The sequence below is a fragment of the Cynocephalus volans genome, chromosome 1, assembly GCF_027409185.1.
Source record: "Cynocephalus volans isolate mCynVol1 chromosome 1, mCynVol1.pri, whole genome shotgun sequence".
NCBI classification, from domain to species: Eukaryota; Metazoa; Chordata; class Mammalia; order Dermoptera; family Cynocephalidae; genus Cynocephalus; species Cynocephalus volans.
In genome coordinates, this window is record NC_084460.1 from 152,152,552 (window position 1) to 152,176,319 (window position 23,768).

Below are 23,768 nucleotides of genomic sequence, written 5' to 3' on the forward strand. Positions count from 1 at the left end.
ACTAGTCAGTGCCAAAAGACATGCTCAGCCTACTTCATTCTGATCCCCCTTAATTTGAGAACTTCAGGAAAACAACAGATGACAAGTTCTGGAAGACCACTGCCTAAAACTTCCTTTCCTTTAGTTTTGCTAGTTTTCACATAATACAAGACAATGCTGTTATCTTTGAAAAAACGTTATTTATTGCAGTTTGCTGCAATTTAACTATTTTGCCCACTTTCTAGCAAGTACCCCCGGTTTAGGGAAAAGTTTATCTTAAACAGGGAATGGCAAAATGAACTACAATAGTACGACTGACATATATCTATTATGAACTTCATCAAGGGGAAAAAATTATTTTAGGAACTTTTGACTCTGGTAATCAGAAACGTCAAAAAGGAGAGATAAGATGTTGAGGATTAAGTATGAACATTTTAGCAAAATTATTTTAATTTATCAGACTCCTGATGTTTGTAACTTATGAATGAGTCATGAAATCAATTTAATGGATCATAGCCAGCATTTCAACAGTAACTAGAATAGAATTAAAATACAATAGAAATTATCAGTGCATGATTTATATAGTAAAGATAAGTATTATTTAATGAAACATTTGCTTTTGTTTGTGTGCATGTGTGCGTGTGTTCTTTCTCACTCCTATGGACTGAATATGTCTGTCCCCTCTAAATTCAGATGTTGAAGCCCTAAGGGCCATTGTGATTATATATTTGGAGGCGGGGCCTTTGGGAGGTAATTAGGTTTAGATAAAGTTGTGAAGGTGAAGCCCACATGATAGGATTAATGCCCTTATAAAAAGGAAGAAAAAGCGATCTTTTCCTCTCTGCTTGTATACACAGAGGTAAGGCTATGTGAAGTTTTAATCAAGAGAAGGGCTCTCACCAAGAATTTGACCATGTTGGCCAGCACATTGTTCTCTGAATTTCAGCCTCCAGAACTATGAGAAATCAATGCTTGTTACTTTACCCACTCAATCTATAGTAATTTGTTATAGCAGCTAAACTAAGATGTTCACTATGCCAATTTATTTATTTGAGTTGAAGAAAAACCAATAAAAATCTACATCCCTCAAAACAAAACAAAAAACACCAAACTTTGAAAATCAGTGCCCTACTTTCTCACCCCTGCTACAAACTGACAAGAAGTAATGTCTGCGAATGTACAAACAATCCTTTGGGTGGTAAAGTCACAGTAAGACACCAAATCTTTACTTCCCAGTTTCACTTCATTCTCACCATGTACAGGTTCTCCCTTTTTAATTTGGTTTCTATTTTTATGTTCTCTCACATACACAAACACCATCACACTCAGTCAAGCTCACACAGAGTGTCCCAATGTATGGGACACTTACAAATGCTAATTAGCTCAACTTTTTTTTAACAACTGGCTTTTTCCCCCCATAATTGTTTAAAATGGATACATCTTTTTTTTTCACAGTTTTTCAGGATTAGGAATCTATAACAATGACGGCCAACTGCCTTCCACTTACTTTTTCTATTTTAATCTATTTTTAAAGTGGCTTTTCCTATTTTAAGCTAAATGTATCTATATCAAACTCATACACACTTATACACATACCAACCACAGAAACAACAGGAAACCTTTGGAAAATCATTATTTTCAAAAGGCTTTAGAACCATCCCCTTACCTATTTTCTATTCATAGGTAAATGAGCAAAATAGCAGCATTCCATGTGGTTTATCCCATTGGATTTCAAATATGCCATCTGGCCCATTTTCTAGAATTCTATTCAACTCTTCCAACTACCTAATAGGACTTCAAAAGAAATTGAGAATCTGCCTGATACCATGAGAAGTATTTACTGAAGAGTCATGTTTAAGGTCATGTTTCGATACAATCTCTTTTCTGACCCAGGGTAATTTTAGGATGTACTCACCCCCCGAATCATTTGACTCCATGCAATAAAAATAGCCACTGTTCAACTCACATCATGTGAAAGAGTGGGCTGGCTCTCATCTCCTTAAGTTAAAAGAATGACCAATAATCCTGTTAGTAGAGGTTTTAAACACCTATGTGAGTTTTGGGAGAGTTAAATGGTACACATATCCACATATACAGCCATCCATCTGTATAAAATAACTTTCAATACAAAATTATTCCACAACAGCAATCAAAACTAGAATTTTTCTAATGTTTTTAATATAAATTTTCCTAATTGCATTGGATAATGGCTTTACACAGTGTAAGCTATTCAGTTTTGTTAATGTTATTGAATTGTTTTTATTCTTTTGCTGTGCCAGTTTAATGAATAAAAGTGATAGTGAAATTTAACAGGTCTTTTGCTAGAACATTTTCTATCCAATTTATTTATGGAGCAACACATATGCTATGTGAAGGAAGTGTTCAATGTTAAAAGTCAGAGAGTTCAACTCAGAGAGGCTTACGTGATTCTGTGTGACTCAAGATTGATGCAAGTAATAACAGGGGTTAAGGAGCAGGTGGAAGTAGCAAAGAAGGCAATATGTTTGTTTAATGGAGTGTCTTTCTCTTATATTACTGATGAAAGAAAAGGCTGTTGTCTGCTGGTACACACTCAACTCTACGTATATTTTTATTTATTCACAAAATTACAGTTTCTTAGAAAATGTGCAATCACTAAAACCCTATCTTTATCAGTGAGTAAGTCCATTTTTCTTCTCTAGGTGCTTACATACATTAATTCTGTTGAAGGACCAGCATAAACACTATAGATTAAGTGTACATATGAGATTCTTCAACCATTACCTGTCATGAGTTCATGTCTATTTACCTGTCTATTTTTATTATGGTAAAATATGCATAACATGAAATTTTCCATGTTAATCATTTTTACATGTACAGTTCAATGGCGTTAATTACTTTCTCATTGTTGTGTGTCTGTCACCACCATTTCATCTCCAGAACGTTTTCATCTTCCCAAATTGAAACTCCATGCTCATTAATAACTCTCCACTCCCCATTTCTCATCAGCCCCTGGATTTACCATTCAACTTTCTGTCTCTATAAATTGGAATACTCTAGGTACCTCATTAAAGTTGAATCGTACAGTATTTGTTGTTCTGTGACTGGGTTATTTCGCTTAGCATAATGCCTTCACGGTTCATCCATATTACTGCAGGTGTCATAAATTTCTACTTTTTAAGGCTATATAATATTTCATTGTATGCATATACCATCTTGTTTATCCATTCATCTGTCAATGGATACTTTACCTTTTGACTATTGTGAATAATGTTGCTATGAACATGGGTGTACAAACGTCTGTTCAAGTCCCTGCTTTAAATTCTTTTGGGTATACACTTAGAAATGGAATAGCATTTTCAACACAATTAAACAACAGTGAGAAACCTGGCTCCTAACATTTGCCTATTTATTCAATACTGTATAATGTTTTCAGAATTGTTAATCAGTACCCAGCCCGTGGGGCGGGGGGAGGGGTGTGTGTGGAAACTTTATCAACCAGAGTGCAGTACTTATATATACAGTAGTTCCTTTTGTCTTTAATCTTGTAGATTCTACTCATTTCCAAAGATACTCATTAGATCATCATCTTTATCCCCCATCCCCTTCAATGAGATTGTCTTATATATTGTCATACAGTTAGATCTTTGATTACAGTTTGCATTCTATCCTGGGATCTTCAACTTCCTAAGTCTTTTGTTTTAATTTGCATACTTTAATTTTCACTCCTTGTACTATAAATTCTAAAAAGTTTTGATGAACGTATAGTGTTATGTATTCAATAGTACAGTATCATACAGAATAGATTCACTGCCCTAAAGTACACCCTGTGCTTCACCTACTCAACCCTCCCCTCTCCCCGTGAACTACTGGCAACCACTGATCTATATACCATCTCTGTAGTTTTGTCTTTTCCAGAGTGTCATACAAGTGGCAAGGGTATGTCTTGCATGGTCTGATAATACATTCCTTTTTACTAATAAATAGTACCCCATTGTACAGATGAAACACAGTTTATTCATTCATCTATGGAAGAACATCTTGGCTGTTTCCAGATCTTGGAAATTATGACTGAACCTTTTATAAACATTTGTATGTAGGATTTTGTGCAGACATAAGTTTTCGAATCATTTGGGTAAATATCTGTGAGCATGATAACTAAATCATAGAGTAACAGTATCTTCAGGTTTGTAAGAAATCACCAAACTCTCTTTTAAAATGGCTGCACCATTGTATATTCCCACCAGCAATGAATGAGAGTTTCTGTTGAGGTTTGGTTTTTAACCAGAAATTTGGCCATCTCAAGAAAACTGGATAAAGAAACAAATACTATTCTGCATTTAAACAACTTATTAAACCTCCTCAGTGATTTCTTCATATGACATAAAAGTTAGTCATGCTGCAGTAGCAATAACAAGGTTTCCCACTCAAGGCGGCCTCTGTTAACTCACAAAACTACCACTTATAACTGTGTAATCCAAGGGTAGGAATTATTATTTTTGTTCTTTAATCCTTTATCCGTTTAAAGAGTATTGTGGTATCTCTCCTGTAAGTATTTTGAAAATTTAAATGACATAATGCTGGCTGAAGATACTCATGGAAGCATTTTTTACCACTAAAACCTAGGGTTAATCTCTCTTGACTTTTGCTACCACTTTGAATTTCACTGACTTCCTGTAACCTTCCACAATGAGCTTACGTCTAATAGCTTTTATACTATTTTAACCACAAACCTAACTCTATACCATTAATACTTGGAAAACAATGGTCTGCTCTCTAACTTAGGAAAGTAGATTGGAGAAATATAATTGTGGTTTTATGGTAAGAAATATACACAAGGATACTTAAAAATATTCATAGAAAGATTAGTATTATCTTTCAATTCTATTTTTCCATGAACTTTTTGAAGTGCCCTCGTATATATGCATATACAGTGGTAGAAAAGGCTGTTCTTGTCCTACACTTGATAAAATCAGCCTATTGGAATAATAATAAAACTGTACACAGTAGATTTCAATTTAAAATGCATTCAGTTACACCATTTATTTTGCTTTTGTGAAAAAATGTTAAACTTTAAATTACTAAACATTTAACCTTCTCCTGTCTTCCTATCTCATAATGAAAATAATTCCATGATTTTGCTTAGCCAGCTACTCATACCATGATACCTATTATCAAACCATGCATTAGCACAGATGTACCACTTTCAGGCAGAGTATGCATGGGAAGGTCATTTGAGTTTATTTGAGTTTTAAGCATACTGCATTTGCTATGGCAGAGGTAGTTAAAAATATTCAGTGCATACACAGTTGGCCCTAGTACACTGAAGCTCAGGAGTGAGAGCTGGGCTGGAGATTTGAAATTCACAAGGTATGTTGTTGATAGATGAAGCCATGAATGAAACTACCCAGGGAGAAAGAAAAATGAGAAGAGAACAAGGGAGATCACCCTAAGGACTTATATCTAAGGAATGGGTGACACTGGTCAAAGGAGAATCTTGCCTAGGAGACGTATAAGGAGAGTCAGAGATGGATGAGAAACTAGATTATGCACAGGAAGGGAGCTTCCAAGAAAAGACAGAGGTCAAACATGATTACGATACAGGACTAAAACTTTCAAAGTAGTTTCTTCAATTAGGGTATTAATGGTGACCCACAACAAATAGGTTCAGAGAGCTGAAATTGATTTTTGTGTTTTAAAAGTGAATGTGGTCAGGAAGTGAAGCCAACCAGGGTAGATGAAGACTATGTGATTGAGAGCGTCAAGAGCGTCTTTTTGTGTTTTTGTTTTTTGTATCTACACACAAAAATATCAGATCTAAAACTCAGATTTCTTGTCTTTTTTAATCTCCTCCCCTCCTCTCCCTTCCCCACCCTTCCTCTTTTCTTCCCCCCACCCCCCATCTCGCATGCCCAGAGACCACTCACCTATCTTATTCACACACTGGAATGCTCAAATGAAAATTTAGCTGAGAGAGAAAAAAAAAAAAGGATGAAATTGTATAATTCCTTATAAAATAGAGAAAAGATAGATTTTATTTCTATGGTACTGTCTTCAACATGTGGAGGTGCTGGGTGTTCACTTCACATTTCTGATTCCCTGGTAGTCAGCTCATATTGCAATTTGGTAAATGTCACTACTCTCTGGTAGTACCGAATTCCAGGACTGGCAGCTGGTCCGCTGGGCTCTCTCTGAAGTGACTGAAGAAAGAAAACAATTCATCCTCTGTGGGACATAGTGGACCAACCTTGGGAGAATTATACTTTAAAAAAAAAAAAAAAAAAGTCCTGGAGTAACAGCATGGTAAATTATTCCAAAACAATTTCGTTGTCCCTATTTACAACACTACTTGGAATGTGTTCTGGAGCATGAATAAAGTGATTATTTTACCCTTCTCTGCATATATGATGTAGCTGTCTGAATCTCTCCTAGCTTAATGAATTCTCCACATTATGGGACTGAACTCACACAGCAGTGCCTATCACAGAAGCAGCACTCATTAAATATTAGGTATTTTTGGTGAGAGGCAGAGCCTATCTCTTCCTTGAATCTGAAAATGCCCTGTATTGCTTTTCAATCTCTGTTTGCATCTAGGATGCTGACATACAACCTAGATTTTTACATCACAAACACCCTTTTCAGTTTTTGAATTGAAATACACTGACAGAAGGACATTAAAGAATTAGGGACAACAGAGAAAGAATGAATTCCAATGGCCAACCATGGTTGTGGGAAACACATGCTGATTTCTGGGGCAACAGTAGCAGCATTTTCAGGAGCAGCCTGTATCGGCCATAGAAGCTGTATGTTCCAGTGTTCAGTGGTGGAAGCCCATTCCTGTTCTGTGGCATGATTTTGACTGTAGCCTACCATCCTTTTCCCCACTCTCTTTCTGTATTTAGTTCTCAAGTTTTCTGGTATTCTGTGATCTACTCATACTGTTTTTAAAAATTTATTTTCTGCTTAAATGATTCAGAGTCAGACTCTATAGCCTACAGCTAAAATCCCTGAAAGATACAATTGCTGTGTACATCAAAACTCAGAAGCAGTCACCAAGGATCTTATCAAATTTAACTCTGACTTTGTATTATCAATGCCTCAAAAAATTCAAGAATAGTAGTCCCCCTTATTCGAGATTTTGCTTTCTGAAGTTTTAATTACCCACAGGCAACCATGGTCTCAAAATATTAAATGAAAAATCTCAGAAATAAACAATTAGTAAGTTTTAAATTGCATTCCATTCGGAGTAGTGTGATGAAATCTCACAGTGACCCGCTTTGGCCTGCCTGCGCTAAAAATTATCCTTTTGTTCAGCGTATCCACATTGGACATACCACTCATTTGGTTATCAGATTGACTATTGCAGTATTGAAGTGCTTGTGTTCAATAACCCTTATTTTGCTTAATAATGGTCCCAAAGTGCAAAAGTAGTGAGGCTGGCAATTTGGATATGCCAAAGAGAAGCTGCTGTAATGTGTTTCCTTTAAGTGAAAAGGTGACCTACTGATCCTTGGCTAGGATTGGTACTATCCATGGTTTCCAGCATCCACTGGGGGATTTTTCTTTTTTTTTTTTTTTTTTTTTTTTGTCTTTTTGTGACCGGTAAGGGGATCGCAACCCTTGGCTTGGTGTCGCCCGAACTGCGCTCAGCCAGTGAGCGCACAGGCCATTCCTATATAGGATCCGAACCCGCGGTGGGAGCGCTGCTGCGCTCCCAAGCGCTACACTCTCCCGAGTGCGCCACGCGGCCAGCCCCCACTGGGGGATTTTGAACAAGTCTCCCATGGATGGTGGGACTACTGCTCCATATATCTATATACCACGCAGTAAATAAACTAATCTGTTTATTTTTCAGATCTCGCAATGAAATGAGATACTAAGGTTTGGTTACATAAGGAATGAATTTGGTGACTGAGGCCACAAAAGGTCAGGCTCTGATTGCCACCTATGCAGATTGCTTTCCCAGTTTGATATGTAAAGCCCAAACTCTACATAGGCTACTTTTTGTCTGATTTCTGGCAATGTGCTCTCAAAAAACATAGTTGATTTTTAAAAATCTACTCAAAAATGTCCCACTCTCTGAACTTTAAGGACTTTTTTATTACACTCTGTGAACTTCAAGGACCTTCTTGAATGGTGGGCTCCAAACTCCACCTAGTTGTTTACATTCACAACTCTATGATTGTGATCCTTTCTGATGAACCATGGTCCCACCCCAATTCCTTTGCTCTCAAGTAAAAATTTTCTAGAGAATTAGGTACTCCATTGAAAATGTAAGCCAGTTTCTTCTTGTTTAAGCCAAAACTGTGAACTTCTCCATACTTCTTTAGAAGGGTACATTTCAGGATTTGGCTCAAAATAAATCTTTGTATTGAAATGATCATACAGAATATTTGCCTTAAAGTGAACAATGCCCAGGGTCCTAGGTAGGAGCCAAGGGCAGCCCTCTCCAACTGGAAGCAGGCAGGACAGCAGTGCTTGGGGTCCTGGACAGGAGCCAAGGGCAGCCTCCCCAGCACAGAAGCAAGCAAGAGGACAACACCAAGCAGGAACTGAGTGCAGCACCCGCACACCCAGAAGAGCAAGAGAGCAACACCCATGGTCCTGGGCAGGAGCTGAGGTCAGCCCCCTCTCTGCCCAGAAGCAGACTAGAGAGCATGCTGAAAACACCACTTCTGCATGTGTGGCTCACCACAGTCACCAACACAGCCAGGGCTACTGAAAAAGCATCTTGAGACCACAGTAATAGCCACAGTCACTCGAGGAGAGTCACCAGCAGAGACTGGAAAAAGAAGAGGATATCTATCTCCTCAAAGCCCACTCCAGAATAACAGAAGCAGCAACTGCTCTACCAGAAGACCATTGGTGTAGAGATACTAAAAATGTGAAAACCCAGGAAAATATGACACCAGGAAAACACCAGAGTAATTCTCAAATACCAGACCCTATAGAGCAGGAAAACATTGAAATGACTGAGAAGTAATTCTGAGCAACCCTCTTAAGGAAATTCACTGAGACATGAGAAGTTAGACAGCATAATGAAATGAGAAAAATTATCCAAGACATGAAGGAGAAAATTACAGAAATTAATACCTTAAAAAAGAATGTAGCAGAACTCATGGAATTGAAAGATTCACTCAATGAAATAAAAAACACAACTGATAGCTTAAGCAGCAGGCTAGATCAAACAGAAGAAAGACTCTCTGATCTTGAAGATGGTCTTTTTGAAACAACCCAGGAGGACAATAAAAAGAAGAAAAATAATGTTTAAAAAATGAAGAAAATCTAAGAGAGCTAGTAGACAACCTTTGGTGTACAAACACTTCATTCATGGGTGATCCAGAAGGGGAGGAGGAAGGTAAAATCATGGAAAACTTATTCAACAAAATAATAATGGAAATCTTCCCAGATATAAGAAGAAACATGGACCTTCAGATCCAGGAGCTCAAAGCTCCCCAAATGTATTCAACCCGAAAAGATCCTCTCCAAGATACATTATAGCCAAACTGAAAAAGCTCAAAGACAAAGAGAGAATCTTAAAAGAAAAAAAGAGAAAACTGTTAAGTCATCTGTAAGGGAGATTCTATCAGACTAACAGCAGACTTCTGAACAGAAACTCTATTGGCCAGAAGAAAATGGTACGATATCTTCAAAATACTAAAAGAAAAAAACTTCCAGCCAAAAATATTATACCCAGCAATGCTATCCTTCAGAAATGAGGAAAAAAATCATATTTTCCAGACAACCCAAAACTGTAGGAGTTCACCATCACAGAGCCAGCCCTACAAGAAATCCTCAAGGAAGTCCTACATATGGAATCCAAAAAATAATAATCACTACCATGAATACACAAGAAAGAGCAAAATCCACTGGTAGAACAAAAATACAAATGTGAAAGAGAAAGAAACTAAGTCTTACCACCACTAAAAGCCAAAGTGGCAATGTAATAATGTCCCTGCTTTATTTCTGATTTTAGTAATTTTGGTCTTCTCTCTTTTTTCTTGGTCAGTTTAGATAAAGGTTTACAAATTTTGTTGATATTTTTAAAGAATCAACTTTTGGCTTTGTTGATTTTTGCTATTGTTTTTAATTCCCTATTTCATATATTTTTATTGTAATATTTGTTATTTTTTACTTATATTTGCTTTTGGTTTAGTTTGCTCTTTTTCTATTTTCTTTTGGTAGAAGCTCACATTACTGATTTGAGTTTTTCTTCTTTTTAACATAGGTTTTTATAAACATAATTTTTCCTCTAAGCACTGCCTGAGCCCTAAATCCTATATGTTTTGATATGTTGTGCTTTGATTTTTATCTTAGAGTACTCTCTAATTTCCCTGTAATTTTTCTTTTTATCCATTGCTCATTTAGGAGAGTGTTGTTTAATTTCCACACATTTGTGAGTTTTCTAAATTTCCTTCTGTTATTGTGGTCCGAGAACATATTTTCTATAATCTTAGTCTTTCTAAATGTATTAAGACTTGTTTTGAGGCCAAAAAAAAAAAGATTGAATGGTAAAGCTGCTAATGTCACAGAGCTGTTGTATGTGGGTATATTTTTCTTTTCCACTCAAAAAATTTTATTTTGAGTCTGTTAAAACAACAAAAAAAGAACATTTGTCCTTTGTCTTAACACACTAACATATACAAAGATTAGAAGAATTTTCTCTTGATAGACTTATCATGTGGGATAAAAAATGAAAGTGTCTGGAATCCTGTTATTTAAAAGTATATATTGATACTTTGATAGCATTTTTAAATAAATGAAGTGCATGTACCTCTGCATGGAGGAGAAAAAGATCCTCCACTTTTTATATGTGAATAAAATGGTCTTATTTTATTGAACTAAAAGTAATCTTAGCCTAGAAATGACTCTAATACCTATTTGTTATCATAAAGTGTAATTATATGAGGTAGATAATTCCCCACCTGGCTTGTAGATAAACAAATTTTTCAGAAAGTTGACTTATTCAATAACCTATGGGTACAGTTTAAAACGTTATCTTCTAGTCCAGCTGAATTTATAAAGCACATCGTACATTATCATTAGGGTTTAACTGATAAGATGGACACTTTATAAAACCCATTCTATTCAAATAAAACTACTATAGATATGATGTAAAGCCTAGAATTTCAAACTTCAGGGTTGGCATAAAACCAAACTTAGTTTCCTTTTAGGAAAATCTTGTCCCTATTCATGGATATTCTTTCCATTCTGACTCTCTTCAACCCTGACAAAGGCAAGTAAAGTCTACTCTAAGCTCAGCTGATTGCTGAAATATATGCTTCCATTCTTTTCCAGTAACATAAGATTAGCTTTCTGTTATTTGTAAAAGTGGATAAACCCAATCCACTACTCTTTGGTTCTCATTAAAATGTAGCAGAAGATTTTTAGGGTACTGAAACTACTTTGTATGATACTGTAATGGTGAATACATGCCATTATAAATTGGATCAAACCCATAGAACGTACAACACCAAGAGTGAACCCAACTGGGCTCACTAAAGACTCTGGTTATAATTACATGCCAAGGTGATGTTGATAATAGGGTAGGATATGCATGTGTTGGGGCAAGAGATATATGGGAAATTTCTGTACTTTCCACTCAATTTTGCTGTAAATCTAAAACTGCTCTATAAAATAAAATCTACTAAAAAGAAAAAAAAGAACTTGGCTGAAATGCATCATTTCTATAAAATATTGCATGAAAGAAATTTAAATATTGCATTCACTTATCAATCCATCTATATATACTTTTTAAGCTCTGGAACACTCTCTTCAAACGAGGTCTTGTGTTAGCAGTCACTGTATAATAGAGATGATTGTGGAATGGCCTTGGGTGTAATGCAAGTGAAGAGTTCTGATTCCAGCCACTGAGACCCTGGAATCCCCTAGACCTGGAGAGCAGTTTGGAAGACATCAAACTCAGTACATTAACCTGATTTGATGTGTTAAGGCATTCCATCTAAGAATGTATACCAGGACAATGCTGTCTCAAATCCCTACCACCTAGGATTTAACTTACTCTACTGTGTATGCTGCATGGCATGGGTCACTGGATGTCTTTCTGAAAGACACAACCCTTTGAAACAAATCATTGCACTTATTATAATGATGATGCTAAGATATTTGCCATAATACTATACAACTCCTCCTCTTTACTCACAGGAAAACTTTATTTTATATATCACAGCTACAAATAATTGTACCATGTGGAATTAGTTTGTTTCCATCTTTGGAACAATAAGTAATAGTCTCTGTATTTGCATTGGTTGCTAACATGCTCAAGACAAATTTATGACCCAAATCTAGCAAGTATATGGTGACTTCTGGCCATATTTTGTAAGTTAATCATTATTTTTGTATAATTTGGTGGTGTCTTTAGGTTTGTTTGTTTGGTTTTGTTTTTTAAGAGTTTAATTTTATCTTTAACTTGTTTCATTTTTCAATAAAAAAATAATTAGTAAAATTTGATTGTATTCTTTACATTCTTGAAAGCTGCCTGAAATCCATCTTTTAACAAGAAAAATATAGTTTTATTACAATAATATAAAAATTTACTATCTATTTTTTCTTATCCATGTGAAATCTTGAGTGTGTACATTTCATATGGTAACTTCGGAAGTTTTCTTTTTCTTTTCTCAGTATTTATCTTCAGCAAATCCACATATTTCTAGCCTATCCTTTCTCTCTCTTTCACACACACACACCCCAAATAAAGTACTATCACATTTTCAAATATTTTATGTGTTCATGAACAATTCATTGTGAACAGTCTTCTTTCTTCAAAAATAATTTAGGTAGAAACATTTGTCTTCCACTTTTAATTACAATACCTCCTGAGTTTCCAGATTGGTGTAACAACACTAAATTCAAGATGCTTCCAAAACCTTAACAACTAGAGTAAGTAGATAACAAAGGCAGCCATTAGTTTCCTTGCACTTCATTAGAAGAACACTAAATAGCAGACATTTTTGAAAATGTTTTTTAGAAGCTAGGCAGACACATCAAAAACAGCTATTATGTGTATACAGATATCAGATATGGAAAATGGGTTGAACTTTACATCTATCAACCTATCCTCAATGAAGTTACCCAGGAATTTTGTAAAGCTCTGCCATAGTAATTGATATATCTAAAATAGTAATGTTTCTCCTAAGAATGGTCTATTAGAAGGAACAACCTCAACATTGAGGAGAACAGAAATTTAACCTTATCATTTCCAACCATATTTCAGGGCAATAGGGTAGCTTCTGTGCCATCAATTGATTGACCAAATTAGTAAGGAGTACTCAGATGATTTTAAATAGTTAAACAATTTTAACAGGAAATACTCTTCTTAGAGCATCAGACTCAAAATAATTATCCCGTTGAAAATAAATATTTCCCAATGTTAAAAAATTATCTGTTTAATAGTCACAGAGCCTAGCAGATCTGCAGGGATAATTAGACAGAATCACACTATGGAAACTGGGAGGCACATCAAGCAGATAATTTCTAATACATTTTAAGCAGAGGCTTTCCACTTTTGCCCTGTAATTATTTCTCACCCAATATGATCCATCCCAGGGCAGAATTTTTGAATATAAACATAACTTTCAGTGGGAACCGCTAATGAAGGAGCAATGCTTAGTGCTATCTAGCACAAGGACATGCATAAATCATAATCTTGAAATGCAAAAACAGAACGAACTTCTCTACTACTCAAGAGTTACAGTGTTCAATACATTAGTATCCCCCCAACTAATGACATCAAGCAGACTTTTATTCAAGCTAAAACTTTCTAACCCACAAAAGCAATATGAGTACATTTATTATTTCCAAATTTCCTTGAGATATTTTATTAACCATATAATTTGGGGCAACATATTAATAGCATTTTTATCATAAAAAGCCAGCATTTTAATCAAACCAAATTTCCCCCCAAATTGATTTATGCATTGAATATTTGTATAAATTATTCTAATGTTTTATACCTAATAATTTCATTCATCTCTGATTTGCTTATAATTCCACCACAGGACAAAATCTGTGGGTAGATTTCAGAGACTCCAGAGCCACCATAATATTTATAAAGTCCACCAGATAATTAATGATAAAAAGAAAGTTAGTAATTTTATACTCCCTGTAGAGCCAAGACTAAGACAGAAAATTAGGCAACCTACTGCTTTTTAGTTTTTTCAGGTTTACTAACTGAGGGAGTTAAGGCATCTTGGCTTTATTGGGGAAGTGGATGGGCAGATGTGTTTGTGTGTGTGTGTATGTGTATTGAGAGTAGTGGCAGTTTAAAGAGCTGACTTTTAACTCCCCTTAAATTCAGGATTTTGTCTTAGTTCCTGCATATGTGTGTGCCCTGCTAACGAAGGTTATGAGCCACTAGGGTTTGGCAGATGCTGTCTCGGTAACTGCCACTTGGGATTCCTTCATCCCTTAGAACCTGACTTTGTTTCTGACCTTCAATGGTTTCCCTTACTTTCCTCCAGCATATCCACTTAAAACAAGAGTATGTTTTATCTTCATGTTTTATTGAATATTTTTGATGTTCTGAACTGGGGAAAACCTGTTCTCAACATCTTGTTAGCATAATTCCAAAAACTTCTTTTAAATTATGTTTCCTAGACTAGTACAATTTTTTATGTACTTTAGTCTTTTCCTTCTACAGAAGCCTTGATAAGGCAAAACGTGGGTTAGATCTATCTTCTCTCACTAGTTAGACATGTCCAGGGCTGCAATTATTCTATTTTACAAAAAAGAAGTTGAGCTAAATAGTACTGAGAATTTTTAAAACTATCTTATGTTTTATTGTTAGGTCCAACTATTATAATCAGAATAGTGAATAAACTCTAAGACAACTTAATTGTGGCATTTGTTTGAATTGTGGAGAGCTAGCTCAGTGTTTTTTCATAGATATCCAAGCACCACCAGATCTTCTGCTAGTAGCTCTGAAGAAGAAAATGACACAAAACAAACTCAAAATGGTGAGACTTCTGTCAAGTTCATCCCATAAGAATGGAGCCATTTTGACAAAATAAAGAACATGTGGTACTTAGCTTGATTTGAGTCTTTAAGCACAGTAAAGGAAGATATTCTTATATGCATGATATATGTATATATACAATTTAGTCAACTGGTCAGAGTCTGTGAGGAAAATATAATTTTGGAATTATGGAATATATTTACATCCTTCAACAATATTTTGTAAGTTAATCTGAAAAACTGCTATCTGACAAGCACAATTGTGGAACCATGTAGGAATAGAAATATTAGAAAAAACTTTCCTTTGTTTCTCTCTGAAAACTAATATTATCACAGAAATCATGAGTCTCCATATATTTTGCAAAGCTTCTCAGTTAAGTTTGATAATAAAGTAAGGAAGACTAAATTATCCACTTTGTTTTGTTGAATAAACATTTGCAGACTGTTGTTGGACCTGTTTGTCATGAGAAAGAATTTGATTTTCCTAAGCACAATTAGCCTTCTCTCAGCCCTTTTACCCTCTCTGTCCCTGAATGTAGATTGGATGGTTGTATCTATAAATTTGCAAAGATAAACTGAGTACGAATAACTTGGGGGTTGTGGCAATTATTTCACAATGGAGATGCATATCAAAACATCATTTTGTACACTTTAATATATGCCATTTTTATTTGTCAATAATACTCAATAAAACTAAAGAAAAAGAAGAATAACATGGGCAACTTTCTTCTCTTCTTTGTGAGAGAGTTTCTGGATACCATGTGGTTGAGTTCACATTTCTGTTCTATTGCCTCCTCACTTAAGTCTTAAATCTTATCGGCACTGCCTGTTACCTATCTGTAACCTGATAAGTTAAATTGTTAATTGTTGATGAATATAAACTGTCAAACTGCCTATAGTGAATTTGTGGTGAAAATCCCCACAACCTTGTAGGATAATTTAGTCAGGCTCACTCGACATTTCTTGTAAACAAGTTGTGTGTGGGTGGAGTTAGTGTGCATGTGCATCCATGTATCTTTCTAATTGATTGCTATTGTGAGTTCTGCAATTTGTGAAGCAGGCTGGGGCAGAGAGCTTGCATCTAACAATTGAGCATATTTGCTCTGCTGGCAGCTGCTCAGTTTCAGTTTTACTTTGAACCTTGCTGGTAACAGTTGAGAGTCTGAGTTTTCTCTGTGCACACTGCTTAGCTCTTGGATGTGTGTGTGCTGAATAAAGACTATTCCTACTTCAACCAAGGCTCCAAGGACCTTTTTGCTGGTTACCTAGCTCATAGACCTGCATGGGAAGGGTTTGGGATGGGCTCAAGGGGTCTGTGAGCTCCAGATCTTAGCTCTAGCTCTATAATTGGTGTAGTCAGCAGGATTACACCAGAATTGGCATAGTTGGCAGGATTATGCCACAACTGGCATAGTCTGCAACAGGATTCTGAGCAGGTACATAAGCCAAGAAGTCCTTGGAAGAAGGAGGAAATGCAGCTACTTTTGAACATGTTGTACCCCATGGTCACTTTCCTGTTGACCAGGTTCCAGTTGCTGTTCACTGTAATACAAGGCACTGAATTGTAATTCAGGCACTGAAGTGGAAAGCCCATTGGGAGGGGAGGAAATGTGGCTGTCTTTGAACGGGTGGTGCCCAGTGGTCACTCTTCTGCTGACCAGAGCCTGGCTGCTACTCACTCTGCTGCAAACTGATCAAGATTTCAAGTGGAAAGCAGAGTTGTTGGTGGATGATGTGCCTCAACTGGAAGATTTGAAGTGGAAAGCAGAGTTGTTGGAAGCACAGATGACTGTCCTGGAGGATGACATGCAGCAACTGGCCACTCTAGCTTCTCACACCAGGGAAGACAACAAACCCAGTGGTGACTTGGGGAAGACTGTGGGTCTCCAGGCGTGACCTGTCATGCGCCAGAAAGAGAAACGTGAGCAGCCTATGGGACCAGTGGACAACCAGTGGGCAATCCACAGGTGACCCAATTTACCACCTATGTCCCATATACCCAGGTTGAGTTAATTGAATCAGGGAGACAGTTTTGGCAGAAACAAGGGGAGCCCCTGGCTGCTTGGTTGTTGTGGTTATGGGACCTAGGGGTGGATAGTGCAATATGCTCTGGTGAGGAGATGGAAAAAGTGTCCTCCATCACCATACACCCATCCCTGAGGCACTGGCTGCAAAATAGTCACAGGTATGCTCAAGGGCCAGGTAACTCCTTAATGGAATGCGTGAGTGCAGCTGCATGAACTGTATGGGAAAATGCTGGAGAACTGCCCAAGACTGTTAGTAAATGGTAAATGTATGCTGAGTTAGTTCAAATAATTCAAGAGGTAAGGATGCGGCAATCCATGTTTAACGTGAACACTCGTGGCCCAGACGATGAAAATTTTACAGGCTTCATGAGAGACACAGTGCTGCAGAAAGCCCTGTCAGTGTCCTATGGGTCACTGATGGCCATACTAGCCCCATACATTGGTCATCCTATACATGAGGTAACAACCATGATAGCCAGCTTGGGTGAAGTAAAGGATAGAAGATAAGCAAACAGGGTCCGAAAGGTGGCTAAGACCAAACCCTCAAGAAATACTTCAGATTCTATCCTGAGGGGACCAAGCAAGACTAGCCATAAGCAGATGTGGCTTGACTTGCTTGAAGCAGGGTTTGATAAAAAGAAAATTGACTAGCAGCCAAATGTAATTCTGTTTTCCTTGTTGCAGCAATTGCATCCTGAACAGCATTTCACCAAACCTCTGGAAACAGGTAGCAAGGTACATTCAGTGGATTTAAAGGACTTTTTGGCTGCTCTGGAGGAGATAGATGAACTGCTCCATTTTGATTAGGGAGCAGGTCAAGGTACTCGTCTTTTGGGGGCAGGCAAGGACCAGAGGCCTCATGTTATGGGACCATGCCCTTTTCCTAAGCAATAACAACAGATGGCCTAAATGGATAAAAGGCGGTGCCCAAGGGAAGTTAAGGGGGAGGGCTAAGCATAGAGAGGCAAGGCACATGCACATTTGACCTTTTCAAGGATTGGCCTAAGCTTGGAAATCCCCGCGTGCTAAGCATATAAATATGATCTTTTGTGTTGCAATAAATGGAACTGCCTGACAGAACCCCCGCTGCACGTGTATGTGTTTGTTCCCTATCTGGGAGAGCAGCGGCGTGCTCACCCATCTCTTGGAATCTCTTTTCGCCCTGTGTCCTGGGGGGGAGAAAAGGGCAATCCCTTTGGCCCCAACCCTCTAGGGAAAGGAAAAACCTGTTGGGGTCCCGTGCAGCCGCCGGAGACTCCCGACATCATGTTGAATTGGCAATATATTGATCGAGGACAAATGTGCAGCATGTTTTGGCATTGGTGGATACAGGTGCAGAATGTAGCCTGATATATGGCAATCCAGATAAGTTTCCAGGGGCCACAGTTTGTATAGATGGAATGGAGGACATACTACTGAGGTCAAAGCTGTGTCATTGCCATTGGGCATAGAAAGATTACCTCCTCATGTGTATACTGTGTATCTATCTCCTGCAGCTGAATACATCTTGGGTATGGATGTACTTTATGGCTTACACCTGCAAACAACAGTTGGAGAGTTTTGGCTGTTAATATGGATAGTAAAGCCTGTGTTATGAGGATATGCTAAACATGAGCCACAGGTGTTACCCAAGTCAAGACATGTAGTTAATATAAAGCAGTATTGCCTACCTGTAAGACATGCAGAGATAAGTGCTACTATATTGGAATTAGAGAGGGTTGGCATTATTCATCTAGATCTGAGCCCATTTAATGCTCCAGTATAGCCAGTGAAAAAGTCTGATAGTACCCAGAGAATGACTATAGATTACTGAGAACTGGACAAAGTAGTTCCACCTTTGCATGCAGCTGTGCCTTCAGCTCACGACTTGACGGATCAGCTGACGACTCAGCTGGGGACTTATATTATGTATTGGACCTTGCAAATGCTTTTTTCTCCAATCCAATGCTCACGACTTGACGGATCAGCTGACGACTCAGCTGGGGACTTATATTATGTATTGGACCTTGCAAATGCTTTTTTTCTCCAATCCAATCTCAACTGATAGCCAAGATCAGTTTGCCTTCACGTGGGAAGGAAGACAGTGGACCTTTCAAGTATTGCCCCAAGATTATCTGCATAGCCCAACCATATGTCATTGTTTCATGTCTGGGGACCTAGCCAAGTGGACTAGGCCCAGCACGGTTACAATGTTTCACTACATTAATGATATATCATTACCTTCTGATTCTCTTGCAGATTTAACCCAGGCAGCTCCAACGCTGCTAAGTCATTTGGAACAATGTGGGTGGGCTGTGAACACAGCCAAGGTGCAAGGACATGGGCTGTCAGTCAAATTCCTGGGAATGGTCTGGTCAGGTAAGACAAGAGTCATACCAGAAGCTAGTATAGATAAGATACAGGCATATCCTTGACCCACAACTGTAGCTCAGGTACAGACATATTTGGGACTTCTGGGATATTGGAGAGCCTTTGTACCCCATATGGCCCAAATGGCATGCCCACTGTATGCATTAACAAAGAAAGGAGCCCCCTGGGATTGGACTGAGGAAGTAGGACAAGCTTACTGGGCTACAAAATGGGAAATACAGCAAGTATAGGTTTTACAAGTGGCTGATCCCAGTAAACCTTTTAAGTTAGACGTACATATGACACAGGAGGGGTTAAGATGGGGTTTTTGGCAGAGAGAAGACCGATTCCACACACTTGTAGGATTCTGGTCTCAGCTCTGGAAGGGTGCTGAAGTGCATTACACCCTAATAGAAAAGCAGTTAGCAGCTGTGTATTCTGCCTTGATAACCACTGAAGCTATCACAAGAACTGCCAAAGTCCTAGTAAGGATGACATACCCCATAACAGGTTGGCTGCGCACATGGGCCACCAACCCTAAAACGGGTGTAGCTCAGACTCCCACTCTATCTAAATGGGGAGCATATATAGAACAAAGGAGCACTGTGTCAATGAGTCCTCTGTCCAAACTATGCTAGGCCAAGTAGAGGTTGTGGAGGAAACTTTGAAAGAACCGTTACCCCTGGAGGTGGAGGCTACACCTTTCCATGAGGGACAGGGACCTATCACAGAGCAAGCTTCATATACAGATGCTATATCATAGGACCTTCAACATCATGGATAGCTGTTGCTGCCCAGCCCTCAACAGAAACCATGTGGTATGAAAACAGCACAGGGCAAAGCAGTCAATGGGCTGAATTGAGAGCAGTGCGGATGGTGATAAAAAAAATGAGGCTGGGCCATTAACCATCAGTACTGACAGCTGGGCTGTGTTCAAACTTTTGACCCTTTGGATCTCTACCTGGAAATAATCAACGGTGGATGGTAGGCCACTGACCCCTGTGGAGACAAGCCATGTGACAAGAGTTATGGGAATTGGGACATGAGAAAGAAGTAACTCTTTTCCATGTCACAGGACACTTCCCCTTAGCCAGTCCAGAAAATGACAAAGCCTGTCCCGCGCTACCGTCTCGCCAGCAAGAACGACGCGGCACACAAAGGATCCTTCTGCAGATAAGCTTTAATGCCTCTTGAGAGGAAGAGCATAAGCTTGCTAAAAATGGAGACTCCGAGCGAGGGGAGCCGCGCCCCTTATATAGAGACAGTCCCTCGCCTAGGACGTGTTCCCATCTGATTGGCGGTCGTGCATCAGCCCAGATGACGCCACGGGAGAGGCAGAGACTAGAGGTGGGGAAATTCCCAGCACATGCGCTCTAGACTTGTTTTTGCCGATTGTCAGTGTCGGCCGGCGCCATCTTGTAATGGCGATTACGGTGTGACGTGGGCAGCTTCCCACAAAAGCCGATGCCTTGGCTGAGGTAAGATGCCTAGAGAAAGCCCCAGCTATTGATGCAGCCCAGTGGTTACATTGGCAAATGCAGCATGCTGGCAGCAAAACCATGTGCATGGTGGCTCAAAGACGGGCCCTGCCTATAAAATGGGAAGATGTAGTGAATTCCTGTCATGTTTGTCCAGTATGTGCTCAAGAGAGTCCACATCCCCAGAGGATGCCCCATACAGATGGGCAAATAACTCAAGGAAGGGTGCCCCTGACTCGATGGCAGGTGGACTTTGTTGGAGCACTACCAAGGTCGGAGAATTTCAGATATATCTTCACAGCTGTTGATACAGCTACTGGTCTTTTGTTTGTACGGCCTTGTAAGGCCCCAGACCAGGTAAACATTGTTGAGGCATCGAATAGCCTTACTGCCATGTATGGCCAACCTGTAGTCATAGAGAGTAATAATGGAACCCACTTTACTGGACATTGAGTTGAGAGGTGGGCCTCCCAGGTGTCCAATCAGTGGAAGTTACATGTGCCATATCATCCCCAGGCAGTGGGAATGATTGAACGGTACAATGGTCTTTTATAAAAGGGAGTAAGGCTATCTGCCCAACCCCCATCCCTGAAGGGGTGGACACAGCAGTTATGGCTGACAGTCAGGATTCTAAATGAGAGAACCCACAAAGGTGGGCCCTCTCCCATGGAAGCTCTGTTGCATAGAGCTACAGCACCTATACAACTTCAAGTAACTACTAAAGATGAGCTTTTGAAGCCAGGATATGGTAAGAATGGAAATATTCTCTTATCAGCTCCAACCTGTTTGTAACAGGGACAGACACTACAATGGGAATGGCCTTGAAGAATAAAAGCCCCCCATGTACGGTGGGTTGGCTTAATAGGGCCGGGGGGGAAAGGATTAGAGGAAGGCTTGCAAGTTTCACCTTGGGTGGCAAGTACCTGGCCTCCTCAAGTAAAAGTAGCATGGCCTGGAACAGATAAGCACTCTATTCTAAAGGGCACATTTGTATTATCATTATGGCCAATTATGAGTTCCCCTATAGTGTTACATGTAGAACCTATAGATCCCACAGTATTAGCAGAGTAAGCATGGTATCATAAACCAGGAAAGATACCTATTCCTGCAGAAAGACACCTTTCTCAGGATGGCAAACTAGCATGTATCTTACCAGAGGTGTGAGAACTTCCCCTATGGCTACCAATAACCCTTCTGTCTTTTCACCCATTGTGCTCTGGCTGCAGGCACTGCACCAGAGTTGGCTGGGTACATGCATACATTGGCATGATCATCTACTGAATATGCACTGAACTTCACATCAGTGTGACTACAAGATTCCCATGGAAAATCACACCAATGATGACTACCAGTGATGGACATGTGCAGCTAAAGGACAGAACTATGGGACAAACCCTAAGGCATATCAAACAGACAATAGGTTATATAATTAGATGGGTCATTTATCCTCACTAAGAGAACATTGCAGAAGATTTTTAATGTGTAGATTGTATGGCAAGGGACCCTGAAGGTGTGGATTGTAGGGAAAATAGGATAATTTAGTCAGGCTTCCTCGACATTTCTTGTAAACAAGTTGTGTGGGTGGAGTTAGTGTTCACGTGCATCCATGTATCTTTCCAGTTGATTGCTATTGTGTGTTCTGCAGTTTGTGAAGCAGGCTGGGGCAGAGAGCTTGCATCTAACAATCGAGCATTTTTACTCTGCTGGCAGCTGCTCAGCTTCAGTTTTACTTTGAACCTTGTGGGTAACAGTGGAGAGTCTGAGTTTTCTCTGTGCACACTGCTTAGCTCTTGGATGTGTGTGTGCTGAATAAAGACTATTCCTACTTCAACCAAGGCTCCAAGGACCTTTTTGCCAGTTACCTAGCTCATAGACCTGCATGTGGAGGGTTTGTGAATGGGCTTGAGAGTCTGTGAGCTCCAGACCCTAGCTCTAGCTCTGCAATTGACATAGTCAGCAGGGGTATGCCACAGGATTGAATTATGTTTCCCAAAACTCACTGAAGCTTGAATTCTGTCCCCCAACTTCTATGTATTAGAAACTTGGCTCCAACTGTGACTATTAAGATGGTGGGAAATCCTATAATCATAATTGAAAGGTGGAGCCTTGAAGAGATGATCAGATTGCAGGATCATGCCATAGTGAATGGATTAAAAACGGTGGTCAGGGGCGTGGTTCTGAAGGCTTTAAAAGAAAGAGGAGAATCTGTCTCTCTCTCTTGCTCTCTCTGCTCTTCCATTTTACAATGTGATACTCTGCATCACTGTCGCCAACACCAAGACCCTCACCAGATGTGTTCCCTGCACTTTGGACTTCCTAGACTCTGAAAATATAAGCAATAAATTTTGTTTTCTTATAAATCATCCAGTTCTGAGTATTTTGTTATAAGCAGCAGAAATGGACTAATACACTGCCAGACTCTCTCAAACCATGTTGTTTTCCCATACAACCTCTATCAGAAATAAATGTTATATTTTGGCTTCCACCTTCAACTTTTGTTTTATTTCTTAAATTTCTCAGAAGAGTGCTAATTATAAGAGGTCACTTCAGAGACACCAATAAAACACACATAGACTTTTCTTCATATTGTTTCTTATTGAATATAAGTGCTTTATTTATCCTTCTAATTTAAGACACGATTAATGTCAAGTCCATGTCTACCAGAATCATATATGTTATAAGTATAAAAGCAATTAGTAGACATATGTAAGAGAAAAACCTTGAAAAATGCTGAAATTTAGTATGCTCTGTCAAGCCATACAAAGTTTATTGAGCTTGTGTTGACTGACAGCTTGTGTTCTGATGCACTCAAAATTTTTAATATGTCTAAATGTATGTAGTTTCCCTCATGACCATCACATCACACCATTTATTTTGATAACTTTCACTTTGTTTATCTTGAGATGACAAACCACGGTATCAGAAGTGATATCAGGGTATACTCCATTCACTTGTTCCATTTTCCTGTAGAAACCAAGGATTG